The following is a 13848-nucleotide window of genomic DNA, read 5'->3' as shown; positions in this document are numbered from 1 at the left end:
TAGAATTCTTACATCTTTCAGACAGTAGATGGCACCAGAGACAACTATCTAATCTAGTCACTATGCCTCTGAGTCAGTCCTGAAAAATAAACTTTCAGTGTTCTTAAAGATTTTTGTGTAATTGAGATTTCCAATTATGTTAGTACTCTGTTTCTCACTGTATATATATGTTTTTTTTTTTTCCAGAAATTTAAATTTTCTTTTAAGAAATTCTCTCATTCCCTGGTAAATTGATAACACTCCTCTCTGTGCAGGAAACTGTGACTCTCAGGTTCCAGGAAACCATCATCAAACAAAAAGTCCTGATTCTTCTCATCCTTGGTGTCAACACCCAGATATTCTTGTTGTTGTTTAGTCTCTAAGTCATGTCTGACTCTTTGCAACCCCATGGACTGTAACCCACCAAGCTCCTCTATCCATGGAATTCTCTAGGCAAGAATACCCGAGTGGGTTGCCATTTCCTCCTCCAGGGGATCTTGCTGACCCAGTGATCAAACCTGGGTTTCCTGCACTGTAGGTGGATTCTTTATCATTGAACCACTGGGGAAGCCCTGATATCCCAATAAGTTGAATTAACTTTAAGGCAGGTCAGTAAAATACAATTAAATTAAAGTTGAACTCATGTTCTAGAATAAGCATCAAACTATTTCTTATAGTCTCACATATAGGGCTTTTCATGGGAGGCTGTGAGACAAGTAGATCTCAATACCCACCAGTCAGAATTTCAAATATGTATATAGAGGTCTTGACCAGCTTCAAGCATGTATACTGTCCAGATGGTCTCAACAGCAAGTTGCTCTCTCAAGACTGCTTGTCTGGTCTTTGGAAATATCTCTCACTGAAGGAATGATGGACAGAATGCACATTATAAAGACAAGGGAGAGGGTGAGGCGCATGCAGGTCCAGTGTGCCAGTCAACCAGATGTCACCTTCTCCAGATGACCTCCTCCCATGGTCCTAAATGAATCTGCCAAACGAGTCCCTTTATGTGCATGAGTCCTAAGTTGCTTCAGTCGTGTCTGACTCTTTGTGACCCAGTGGACTGCAGCTCACCAGACTTCTCTGTCTATGGGACTCTCTAGGAAAGAATATGGGAGTGGATTGCCATACTCTCCCCCAGGGGATCTTCCTGGCCCAGGGACTGAGCCTGCATCTCCTGCAGCTCAGCAGGCACACTCTTTACTGCTGAGCCACTGGGGAAGCCTGAATCCCTTGATACACAGTGTCATATCCATATTTCCAGAAGGAGTTGAATGCAGTTAATATCTTGAAAAAATTGTATGAGATGGCCGAGCTACCCTATGAGTAGTCAAGTAAAGTATCTTGTGTCCCTTTAGAGGTGAAAGCAAACTTCCTCTGAAAGGCAGTTGAAGTAGGCACTGAACAGAATATATTAGCTAAATCTGGCTGCAGAAGACTTGACACTTGCTAATGGAATGAAGTCAGTAATTTCATCGCTATTGCTTAGTCAAGGCTATGGTTTTTCCAGTTGTCATGTATGGATGTGAGAGTTGGACTGTGAAGAAAGCTGAGCACCGAAGAATTGATGCTTTTGAACTGTGGTGTTGAAGAAGACTCTTGCGAGTCCCTTGGACTGCAAGGAGATCCAACCAGTCCATCCTAAAGGAGACTAGTCCTGGGTGTTCATTGGAAGGACTGATGCTGAGGCTGAAACTCCATTACTTTGGCCACCTCATGTGAAGAGTTGACTCATTAGAAAAGACTCTGATGCTGGGAGGGACTGGGGGCTATTTTCACCTCTGTATTCTGTTTTCCATTATAATCAATTCAAAATTTGTAAGCCACTTAAAATTGTTTTGGGGAAAAAGATAGTTTTAAAATGATGATCTTCCAGTGTTATTTCCAAATTGTGTTTGTCTTTGATGTTATGCATATTTAGCCCTTTTACTATAAAACCAAATCAGTGAGCTGACCATTGAGTATTATGGGATACTATTTATTTTTTAAAAGTGTGTATTTCAATGCAATGTCTATAAAAGCAACAGTCATTTTTTAAATATATAATTTCTGTTTTTATTCATTTATTCATTTCAGTTTGGCCACAAGGCATGTGGGATCCTAGTTCCCAGGCTAGGGATCAAATCTGGACCCTTGCAGTGGAATCAGGGAGTCTTAACCACGGGACCACCAGGGAAGTCCCAGTGGTCATAATTTTTATTCAGATTTTCCAACTTGGACAAAAGAATCATTAAGCTGATCTTTCTGTCCAGGAACACCCAAGAGATAAGAAGTAGGTACATCTGGCACTTAGGTTTCAGCTAGGAGTTCTAACTAGAATGCTCACCCCTCACATACTTACTGCATGAAAGAAACATCAGCCACAATTCATCTCTGTGATCTTCCTAAATTACTCACATCCTTGGTAATTGCTGCTGTTCTGCTGGCCCCATTTAATCCATTCATTCTTGTGGGTTTTTTGTTTTGTGTACGTTTGTTTATGTGAGTGTGAGTATGTTGAGCTGAGGTTGCCCATCTTCATTAAGTACTTGTCCTTTGCTGTAGCTAGATTTTAAGCTTCTTGTGATAGTCTATACATCTTTCTATGGAGTATATAGTATGTTTTCTCACAAAAGCAATTTCTTAATTTATTGAATAAATTAAAATGAGTCAACTTGATTGTTTCTTTACAATAGACCCCAAGATGTAAGCAAGGATTTCTACCCAAAATTCAGAACAACCTCCTGTACCCTCCTGTTTTATTTACTTATTTAATTCAGTGTAGACTGTAGTACTTGGATACTGATTAAAATTGCTTGTTGAAAGAATCATCAGTCTTTTTAGACCAGTACAGTTCAAGTGTAGAGGGTGTGTGTGTCTAGAAATTATACTCTTTTCACCCACTCTTGTAGCAGTTACAAATTACATCATTGTTTTCAGTATATCATACATAACTTCCATGGTATGTGCTAACTAATTTGAAAGTTCACAGAGACGAAGCCATTGTAAAGAAGAGACACACCTATATCCATATTCTAACAGTTTTAAGTGAGGACGAGGGTCAACATTTCAGCTACAGAAGTGTAGACACACATATGGGGCAGAAGGAACAGTCCATCCAACACTTGAGCACCCTGGGGAATTCCTTTTCCCTAGGAAAAGGAAAGCTGAACATGAATCTACTTTACCAGCTACAATATTTCAGGCTACTTATATATATTTATATTTTACATATAATATATATTAAGGATCAGAAGGTATTTAAACTTAACTTATTATTATAGAATTTTCCCAATGAAAATGTGATTTTAAGAAATATAAAAATGCTTAGACTGAGTCTTTAAAATGATCAGAAACAGGGGTCTGATAGGTGACATTATTAAGATATGATTTTATGTGTATAAGACTATGAAACAGTGCCTATTTTTTTATTACCTTATCCTGACACCTTTATCCATGTTTATTCACCTATTTAATTTAAATTAGAGTGTAATACTTGGATACTGATTAAAATTGCTTGTTGAATGAGCCATCAGTCTTTTCAGTCCATTATGCATCATGCCCTACATTTGATGAGTTAACCTCTGCCTTCAGAAACTACTGTCAGTTTTTTTTTTTTTTTCTTTTATTGTATCTTCTTTTTATATAAGGTCTTCTCTCATTTTTTGGACTTCTGTCTAAATTATTCCTTTCTGTTCAAGTAGGATAGTACATTTGAATATCCCTAGGTCAAGAAGATCCCCTGGAGAAGGGAATGGCTACCCACTCCAGTATTCTTGCCTGGAGAATCCCATGAACAGAGGAGCCTGGTGGGTTACAGTCTATGGGGTCACAAAGAGTCAGACATCCTTGAGCTAATAACACTTTCATTTTTTCACACAGGGTAGTCCATTTGAAAATCATACTGAAACTCAGGTTCAAAAAATAGCCAGAAGAAGTAAAAATACAGAACTTGCAATAAAAAATACAGTGTTCTTAATTTACTGAAATATTTTTTTATTCTTAACTTTGCTTTTCTTTGTCAAATAGAGCAAGATTTTATGAATCTTAAGTGGAATTATCAATGTAAAATCATATTTAAAGTAAGAAATATTAAAGCTATTCAAATCCTACCCAAGTTACACTTATTTTATAAACTCAGTCTCATCAAAATTTTTCTTCTCAAATCTTGCAATGTTGCTGCTGGTTTCCAACTTCTGGAAATCTTTAGATAGCACGACTACTACACTCAGAAAGAAGAGCCACTGAATTGTTCAGGTTATGCAGCCACTTTTGTTTTTATCCAAATAAGTCATGTTTGCTTTTCCAGTCTTTCCACTATGTGAGGATGATAATAAGCATGTACATTGCTGCTGCTGCTGCTAAGTCGCTTCAGTCGTGTCCGACTCTGTGCGACCTCATAGATGGCAGCCCACCAGGCTCCCCCGTCCCTGGGATTCTCCAGGCAAGAACACTGGAGTGGGTTGCCATTTCCTTCTCCAATGCATGAAAGTGAAAAGTGAAAGTGAAGCCGCTGAGTCTTGTCCGACTCTTAGCGACCCCATGGACTGTGGCCCACCAGGCTCTTTCGTCCATGGGATTTAAAATGTACATGCTGCTATTGAAAGCAAGTTTGTAAAATCAAAGTGAAGATAGGAAATAGAAGTCTAAGATTGGTGACTCCAGAAGTCTAATTCCTTGTCTGCTTTAGTCCATAGGGTCACAAAGCATCGGAACTGAATTCCTTATTTGAAGCTTCTAAAGATTAAAATGAAAACATACCAAAATCTCTTTCATATTGTCAGATTCAGTTACCATAAAAGTTATTTTTAACAAACAGGATTTGATGTAAATAGGGTGAAAAATCCTTTTAATAAAGTGCATTTGCTATCTTATTCCTTAGTTATATACAATTAATTTTAATGAGATATTGCCAGATTTAATACATGCAAACTTCTTAAATACATACAAACACATAGCAATCACTTAATAAAAGTTAGCATTTAAATTATTATGATAGTGATGCAGAAGTTGGTAAACTTTGGTATACTGGCCGACTATATTATAAAGTACTTTTGTAATTTTTTATTTGATAATATAATGATGTGGGTCAGAAAACTAAAAAGGCTATCTGAATCAGGGTTTTGAAATTAAACAACAATAACAACAAAAGTCTCCTTGCTAAATTTTCTGAAATGAGTGTTTTTTGCCTGATGTTACATATAAACAGGTACATTTAAAACTAAATTCGGCATTCAACCAAAATGAGGCATGCTCACCTGTTTAGATTGAAGTTAAATATGATGCTTAGCTTTATTAATTGAGTTATTGAGTTAAAAGCTGATAGAAACTGTGAAAGGTTTGTGTGTGTGTGTGTTTTGGCAGTTAGGTAATTCGTGATACCAAGAACTTGATACCAGGCTTAACTGCCCTCTAAAATATCTTCTATCTTCATAACAAATAGGGCTCTTTAAATAGGAATTATTCTTACCCTTGGCATCATCTTCTTCCCCGGGTCACTTTCTAATTGAGCTAAACTTTCCTGCCACTCAAGAAATTTGGTGCAACAAGCAAAACCAAACCTGTCTACACCACGTGTTCTCTACATTCTCTATATCTCTTGCTGATTTTTGTAACTACTAAGAAATATAAGCATTGTAAAACAAAAATTCAAGATGATATATTATTTTTATAAAATAAAGATGGTCTAAGAAGATGTAAATATACACTGTCTTACAGGGAATTTTGTTTTTCTGACATTAAGTGTTCTGCAGTAAGAAATCCTGGACTGTCAGGGCAGCTGTGTCATCTTCAATACAGGTCTTCCATCTCTACATCCACATGAGCCAGATAGTCCTCACCACCTCCCAGACTACAGGGGGATACAGAGGAACGCTCACTCACTCCTTTTCAGATGTACAAACTGGAAACAGAATACTGAATTTCCAGGCATGACCCCTCAGATCAACATTAATTACAATATCAGGCTAAACTGGAAGAGAGGACGGAAATATTTCTAGCTGTGCTGCTGTGTGTCCAGCCAAGACTCCCATTTCTATCAACTGCCCTCAGTTGTCACAAACTAAAGCTCCAAAAAGTTACTGTACTGTCTCCCCAGCCAAGCATGCCCTTAAGTTAATTGTGGCAACTCTTGGTACAGTGATTATAAAGCAATAGAACTGTATTTTCTGTAGCACACCTTACAAACACACATAGACACCAACTCACAAAATGCAATGGAGAAGAATATTAGATTTAACTAAGGCAATGGCACCTCACTCCAGTACTCTTGCCAGGAAAATCCCATGGTCGGAGGAGCCTGGAAGGCTGCAGTCCATGGGGTGGCTGAGGGTCGGACACGACTGAGCAACTTCACTTTCACTTTTCACTTTCATGCATTGGAGAAGGCAAAGGCAACCCACTCCAGTGTGCTTGCCTGGAGAATCCTAGGGACGGGGGAGCCTGGTGGGCTGCCATCTATGGGGTCGCACAGAGTTGGACACGACTGAAGCAACTTAGCAGCAGCAGCAGCATACGGAGTAGGAATAGATTTATACTCTTATGAAGATTAATAATTAAAGAGATAATTTAGAAATTTGATGCCCTGCATTGAAATCTATTCAAAAGTCATATATACACAAACCAATTTTGAATTATATCATTTTGTAATTTGTTTTAACTCTAACAATTGAAATACATGTTTAGCATAATCTCATTTTTGTTTTCATTTGCTTTTTATAATGACTAATGACAGTGACTACCTTTTATGTGATAATTTGACTTCTGCTTATCTCCTTTAGTAAAGTATCTATTGAAGAGTTTCTATATTTAGTGAACATTTAGATTACTTCCATGTCCTGGCTGTTGTAAATAGTGCTGCAGTGAACATTGGGGTCCATGTGTCTTTTCGAATTGTGGTTTTCTCAGGGTATATGCCCTGGAGAAGGCAATGGCAACGCACTCCAGTACTCTTGCCTGGAAAATCCCATGGACAGAGGAGCCTGGTGGGCTGCAGTCCATGGGGTCACTGAGTCGGGCACGACTGAAGCGACTTAGCAGCAGCAGCAGCAGCAGGGTATATGCCCAGTAGTGGAATTCTTGAGTCAATGGCAGTTCTACTTTTTAGGTTCTTAAGGAATCTCCATACTGGTATGCACAGTAGCTGTATTAATTTAAGTTCCCACCAACAGTGCAAAAGGGTTCCCTTTTCTCCATACCTTCTCTAGTGTTTCTTGTTTGTAGATTTTTGATGATGGCCAGAGAGCTAGTGGGAGCCTGCTGTAAAGCACAGGGAGCTCAACTCAGTGCTCTGCGGTGACCTAGATGATGGAATGTCAGGAGTCGGAGGGAGGGGATGTATGCAAACATATAGCTAACTCGCCTCACTATACCGTAGAAACTAGCACAGTACTGAATAGCAGTGATACTCCAATGAAGGAAAAAAGAAAAACCTTGTACGTTGATGTTAGATTGCTTCTTTTCTTCCTGTTGCTTTTGAGACTTCTTTGCATAATCTTTCTATATATTTCTTATTTGAAATGTGTGACTTTCAAATATTTTCCCTTTTAGCTTGTATTTTCTATTTGGGCTTCCCTGATAGCTCATTTGGTAAAAAATCTGCCTGCAATGCAGGAGACCTCATTTGATTCCTGGGTTGGGAAGATTCGTGGGAGAAGGGATAGGCTACCCACTCCAATATTCTTGGGCTTCCCTTGTGACTCAGCTGGTAAAGAATCTCCCTGAAATGAGGGAGACCTGGGTTCGATCCCTGGGTTGGGAAGATCCTCTGGAGAAGGGCAAGGCTACCCACTCCGGTATTCTGGCCTGGAGAATTCCATGGACTGTAGAGTCCACGGGGTCACAAAGAGTCAGACACAACTGAGCGACTTTCACCTCCATTTTCTATTTGTGAAGACAATTAGGACAACTGACTCCTCCTTTAGAGACCTTTCAAAAACATTTTGCTGAATTTATCTTAATGATAAAATTTTAGATGTAGGAGTTTATTAGGACTCTATGAATATTCAAAACAAAAATAGATTGAAAATAAGTACAGATCAGTGCAGATACAGGTATTATTAACAATGTCTCTTGAAATCATTTTTATCTTTGGGCTACTATTTCAAGTAATGATGAAGGGGTCATACTTGTCATGAACCAAGTTATAAGAAAAGTTCAAGGCCTGCAGGTTGAACAATGCTTTTACATGTCAGAATTATACAACAACAAAATTGATTATAAAATTAAATATTATTTAAAATGTAAGGGATTTGTCTAACAACTGCTTTCAGATCATCAAATTCCTAGCTGTGGAATATTATAATTATGAAAGTCATACTTACAGAAGCATGCAATTCTTTTCTGTGAAATATTAAGAGATCATTCCAGGGCCTTTCTTACTATTCTTCCCATTGACATTGTGGATATATTAAATTCTTGCAAAATGCTTATTAAATGTGTCTATATTCACAGCTATCTACATCCACAGAAGTTCAGAAATCGGATGAAGTTGGGTTGAACGCATGCACAGAAAAGAAACGCACACGTCCCTTGGAACACCCAAAATGTCAGTCATAACACACACATTAAAAGTATTAAAAACTGATATTATTCAGCTGCTAAAAAGAATGAAGTGATGTAGTTTGCAGCAACATGGATGGACTCAGAGACTGTCATACTGAGTGAAGTCAGACATAGAGAAGTAACGCATGATATCATTTACATGCAGAAATTAAAAAACAATGTGATGAACACACTGCTGTACTTAAAATGGATGCTGAATGAAGACCTACCTACTGCACAGTGAGTGCTGCTCAATATTATGTAACAATTTAAACGGGGAGAGAGTTGGAAACAGAAAAGGTACATGTATATGTATAATTGAATCACTTGCTTTACACATGACATTTGGTGAATTTAGGGAACAGCACTATTTCCATGACGTTGTGATTCCTGCTTTCCTAAATCTCAGAAACAAAACTGCTATCATCATCTTTATCATCACTATTATAGTCCTCATTCTAGATTACATTACAGACTGTATATAAACATACTAAACATTTAATTAGAAGGTCTATATGCATATCAGATCAGATCAGTCTCTCAGTCGTGTCTGACTCTTTGCAACCCCATGAATCGCAGCGCACCAGGCCTCCCTGTCCATCACCAACTCCCGGAGTTCACTCAGGCTCATGTCCATCAAGTCAGTGATGCCATCCAGCCATCTCATCCTCTGTCGTCCCCTTCTCCTCCTGCCCCCAATCCCTCCAGGCATCAGGGTCTTTCCCAATGAGTCAACTCTTCTCATGAGGTGGCCAAAGTACTGGAGTTTCAGCTTTAGCATCATTCCTTCCAAAGAAATCCCAGGGCTGATCTCCTTTAGAATGGACTGGTTGGATCTCCTTGCAGTCCAAGGGACTCTCAAGAGTCTTCTCCAACACCACAGTTCAAAAGCATCAATTCTTCGGTGCTCAGCCTTCTTCACAGTCCAACTCTCACATCCATACGTGACCACAGGAAAAACCATAGCCTTGACTAGATGAACCTTTGTTGGCAAACTAATGTCTCTGCTTTTGAATATGCTATCTAGGTTGGTCATAACTTTCCTTCCAAGGAGTAAGCATCTTTTAATTTCATGGCTGCAGTCACCATCTGCAGTGATTTTGGAGTCCCCCAAAATAAAGTGTGACACTGTTTCCAGTTTCCCCATCTATTTCCCATGAAGTGATGGGACCAGATGCTATGATCTTCGTTTTCTTAATGTTGAGCTTTAAGCCAACTTTTTCACTCTCCACTTTCACCTTCATCAAGAGGCTTTTTAGTTCCTCTTCACTTTCTGCCATAAGGGTGGTGTCATCTGCATATCTGAGGTTATTGATATTTCTCCTGGCAATCTTGATTCCAGCTTGTGTTTCTTCCAGTCCAGCGTTTCTCATAATGTATTCTGCATATAAGTTAAATAAACAGGGTGACAATATACAGCCTTGACGAACTCCTTTTCCTATTTGGAACCAGTCTGTTTTTCCATGTCCAGTTCTAACTGTTGCTTCCTGACCTGCATACAAATTTCTCAAGAGACATATCAGGTGGTCTGGTATTCCCATCTCTTTCAGAATATTCCACAGTTTATTGTGATCCACATAGTCAAAGGCTTTGGCATAGTCAATAAGGCAGGAATAGATGTTTTTCTGGAGCTCTCTTGCTTTTTCCATGATCCAGCAGATGTTGGCAATTTGATCTCTGGTTCCTCTGCCTTTTCTAAAACCAGCTTGAACATCTGGAAGTTCATGGTTCACATATTGCTGAAGCCTGGCTTGGAGAATTTTAAGCATTACTTTACTAGCATGTGAGATGAGTGCAATTGTGCGGTCGTTTGAGCATTCTTTGGCATTGCCTTTCTTTGGGATTGGAATGAAAACTGAGCTTTTCCAGTCCTGTGGCCACTGCTGAGTTTTCCAAATTTGCTGGCATATTGAGTGCAGGACTTTCACAGCATCATCTTTCAGGATTTGGAATAGCTCAACTGGAATTCCATCACCTCCACTAGCTTTGTTCGTAGTGATGCTTTCTAAGGCCCACTTGACTTTACATTCCAGGATGTCTGGCTCTAAGTCAGTGATCACACCATCGTGATTATCTGGGTCATGAGGATCTTTTTTGTACAGTTCTTCTGTGTATTCTTGCCATCTCTTCTTAATATCTTCTGCTTCTGTTAGGTCCATACCGTTTCTGTCCTTTATCGAGCCTATCTTTGCATGAAACGTTCCTTTGGTATCTCTGATTTTCTTGAAGAGATCCCTAGTCTTTCCCGTTCTGTTGTTTTCCTCTATTTCTTTATATTGATCACTGAAGAAGGCTTTCTTATCTCTTCTTGCTCTTCTTTGGAACTCTGCATTCAGATGTTTATATCTTATATAGACACTATGAATAAAATGCATAAATAACTAAACCTCATACTGCCTAGATATTAAAGGAAGCAAATAGACTGAGACGTGAACTATAACTAGCTTCACCACAGGAGCTAACATTGCCTTAACACATGTGGACAATTATAACTAAAACAACAGAAGAGCATACTGTCCAAAGCACTGCCAGCAGACGTAATCTCTAAATGAGTTGCTGAGTGTGTGTGTGTGTGTGTGTGTGTGTGTGCGCGCGGGCGCGCACTCAGTCGCTCATTCGTATTTGACTCTTTGGGACCGCCTGGACTGTAGCCCACCAGGCTCCTCTGTTGATGGAATTTCACAGGCAAGTAGACTGGAGTGAGTTGCCGTCTCCTGTTCCAGGGGATCTTCCTGATCCAGGGATCGAACTAGTGTCTCTTGCATCTCCTGCATTGGCAGGCGGATTCTTTACCACCGTGCCATCTGAATGGAACTGGGAGGATACCTGTTAATGAGTCTATTGACAGATGCTCATTTTCCTTGTGAATATCAGTTCAAAGGTTTAAAAATTATATCACTTATAGAAGGTTAAAACTGTGGAGGATTAGGCAAGGCATACTAATGTAAACGCAATTGTGGAAACTTTGTGCAATTCTGAAAAGAACTTCTAACATTTTCTTTACATTGAAAATGCATATATTTTATTTTTAAAATATGAATTAACATTGGGATAGTTTGGAAGGCAGTGATGAAATAATTCAAAGCAGATTATATTGGGGTCAAAATTTCTACATAGAATATAGAAATATGTACGAAGTAAAAGTGTTGAGACAAACAGGGAGATTCTTCTATAACATGCAGTTAGGAAAAGTACTCAGTACACAAAAGATTTTCTTTTGCTATGATGATTGAAGTAATTCCTCATGAGGGTACAGTGGGCTAAATAAACATACTCCTAGTGTTTATTGATTCTTTGAAGTTTCTAGACTTTGCCAGGAGTCTGACAAAGGGCAGGGTAATATGCATTTGTTCATTCACTTGTTCAATTCCTCCTTCAAATAGTCATTACTTAACTGCTACTGGTCAGTTTCCATGCAATTGAACCAAAAAATGCCAACAATAGAAGTGGAAAAATAGAAGCTGTGATTTAGGTAAGGAATCTTGCATGTTTTAAGGTATATTTAAGCCAAAAGTCTTAAGAGCTTGAATTCTGTTTTTTCATAAAGTATGTCATGAACATTGTTCGTTATTCACAATACAGGATTATTTAGGTATGAAATATTGAAGACAATTTGACTAATTATCCCACCAGGCACCTGTGTCTGTGGGGATTCTCCAGGCAAGAATACTGGAGTGGGTAGCCATTCTGCCCTCCAGGGGATCTTCCCAACCCAGAGATCAAACCCAGGTTTCCCGCATTGCAGGCAGATTCTTTACCAGCTGCGCCACCAGGGAAGCCCAATAAATATTTAAGCACAGTCAACTGTGGGTTATTTTAAAGTATCTAAAAGTATCTTATAAGCTAGAAATAGTTAAGTTTTTAAGGGGAAAATATAGATATTTAAAATCTTTCTCTGATAACTGTGTGACAAACAGCTAAAACATTTATAAATATACTCATCACACTATATTTATGTTTTCAGTCACACAGTGGAGTCCAATTCTTTGTGACCCCATGGACTGCAGCAAGCCAGGCCTCCCTGTCCATCACCAACTCCCAGAGTCTGCTCAAACTCATGTCCATTGAGACGGTTATGCCATCCAACCATCCCATCTTCTGTCATCCCATCTGCTCCTGCCTTCAGTCTATACTTTAAGTAACAACTTTCTCAATGCTGCAATCACACCCTTGTTCTGAAGGCTGTCTATCATGGGATTGAACATCGGAGTCACTACGGTATAGAACAGCGAGAGGAGTCTGTCAGTTCCTGCAGAATGTCTGGATTTGGGCCTTAAGTAGCTAATGGTAGCAGATCCAAAGAATAAAAGCACAACCAACAGGTGAGAAGAATACGTGGAGAAGGCTTTGGCTCTTCTGGCTGTTGGCAACCTCAAAATAGTGCAGACGATTTTACTGTAAGAGGCAAGTATTAACATAAAAGGCACTGCAGCAACCAGCAGAACTGCTACACAGACTGTGAGCGCACATGCAAAAGTGTCTCCGCAGTCCAGCTTCAGAATGGGGGAATGTCACAGAAGAAGTGGTTAATCTCGTTCAAATGACAGAAATGCAGAGAGAAGATCCGGCATGTTTGCCCTGTCTGCGCTGGGATTCCACTGACCCAGGAGCCCACAGCCAGCTGGAGGCACACTTTTGGGGTCATGACCAGGGGACAGTGCAGAGGGCCACAGATGGCCACACAGCGGTCATAGGCCATCACCGCCAGGAGGAAGCGCTCAGTGGCTCCGAGGATAAGGAAGAAGCACATTTGGGCAGCACAGTCCAGCACAGAAATGCTTCTGTCCTGAGTCCAAAGGTTCACCAGAATCCTAGGGAGAGTGACAGACACGGAACAGATTTCCAAGGAGGAAAAGTTTGCCCGGAAGAAATATATGGGTTTCTACAGAGTTGGGTCAAGCCTAGTTAGTATTATTATGAGACTATTTCCAGTTAAGATAATGATGTAAATGATGGAGAACACCCCAAATAATAGCCCTTGAAGGTTTGGAAGGTCAGAAAACCCCAGGAGAACAAGTTGTATCACTGTGGATACGTTGTCTTCTGCTTCCATCTCTTCATATCTCATCTGTGGGAATGATCCAATCAGAAATACCATTATTTCACTTTTTGACTTTTGTTTCCTTATGTATAAACACAATGCTATGTCCTCTTATTTTCCCAGTTCCCTATAAAAACAAAACCTATTACTGATAAGACTGTGGAAGTGTAATGAAATATATTTTTCATTAATATTAAATATATTTTTAAGAAAATAAATCTCTTCAGTCTCTTTTATCTATCATGGGTTATCATATATTTTTTATATCAAAGCTCATGTGTTTATAATGTAAGTATGTGTCTTCAATT

The 13848-nt window shown here is 39.2% G+C and overlaps 1 pseudogene; it reads right to left on the bottom strand.

Annotated features, from left to right (window-relative positions):
• Nucleotides 1-12343: 12343 nt before the first annotated feature.
• Nucleotides 12344-13567, bottom strand: LOC147350635 (olfactory receptor 10AG1-like; annotated as a pseudogene).
• Between the last annotated feature and the right edge of the window lie 281 nt (nt 13568-13848).

The sequence above is a fragment of the Bos grunniens genome, chromosome 20, assembly GCF_055505025.1.
Source record: "Bos grunniens cultivar Pamir isolate PY7600 chromosome 20, Bosgru_T2T1.0, whole genome shotgun sequence".
Lineage (NCBI taxonomy): Eukaryota > Metazoa > Chordata > Mammalia > Artiodactyla > Bovidae > Bos > Bos grunniens.
The sequence above is the reverse complement of the archived record's forward strand: the minus strand, read 5'-3'. Positions and strand labels throughout refer to the sequence as shown.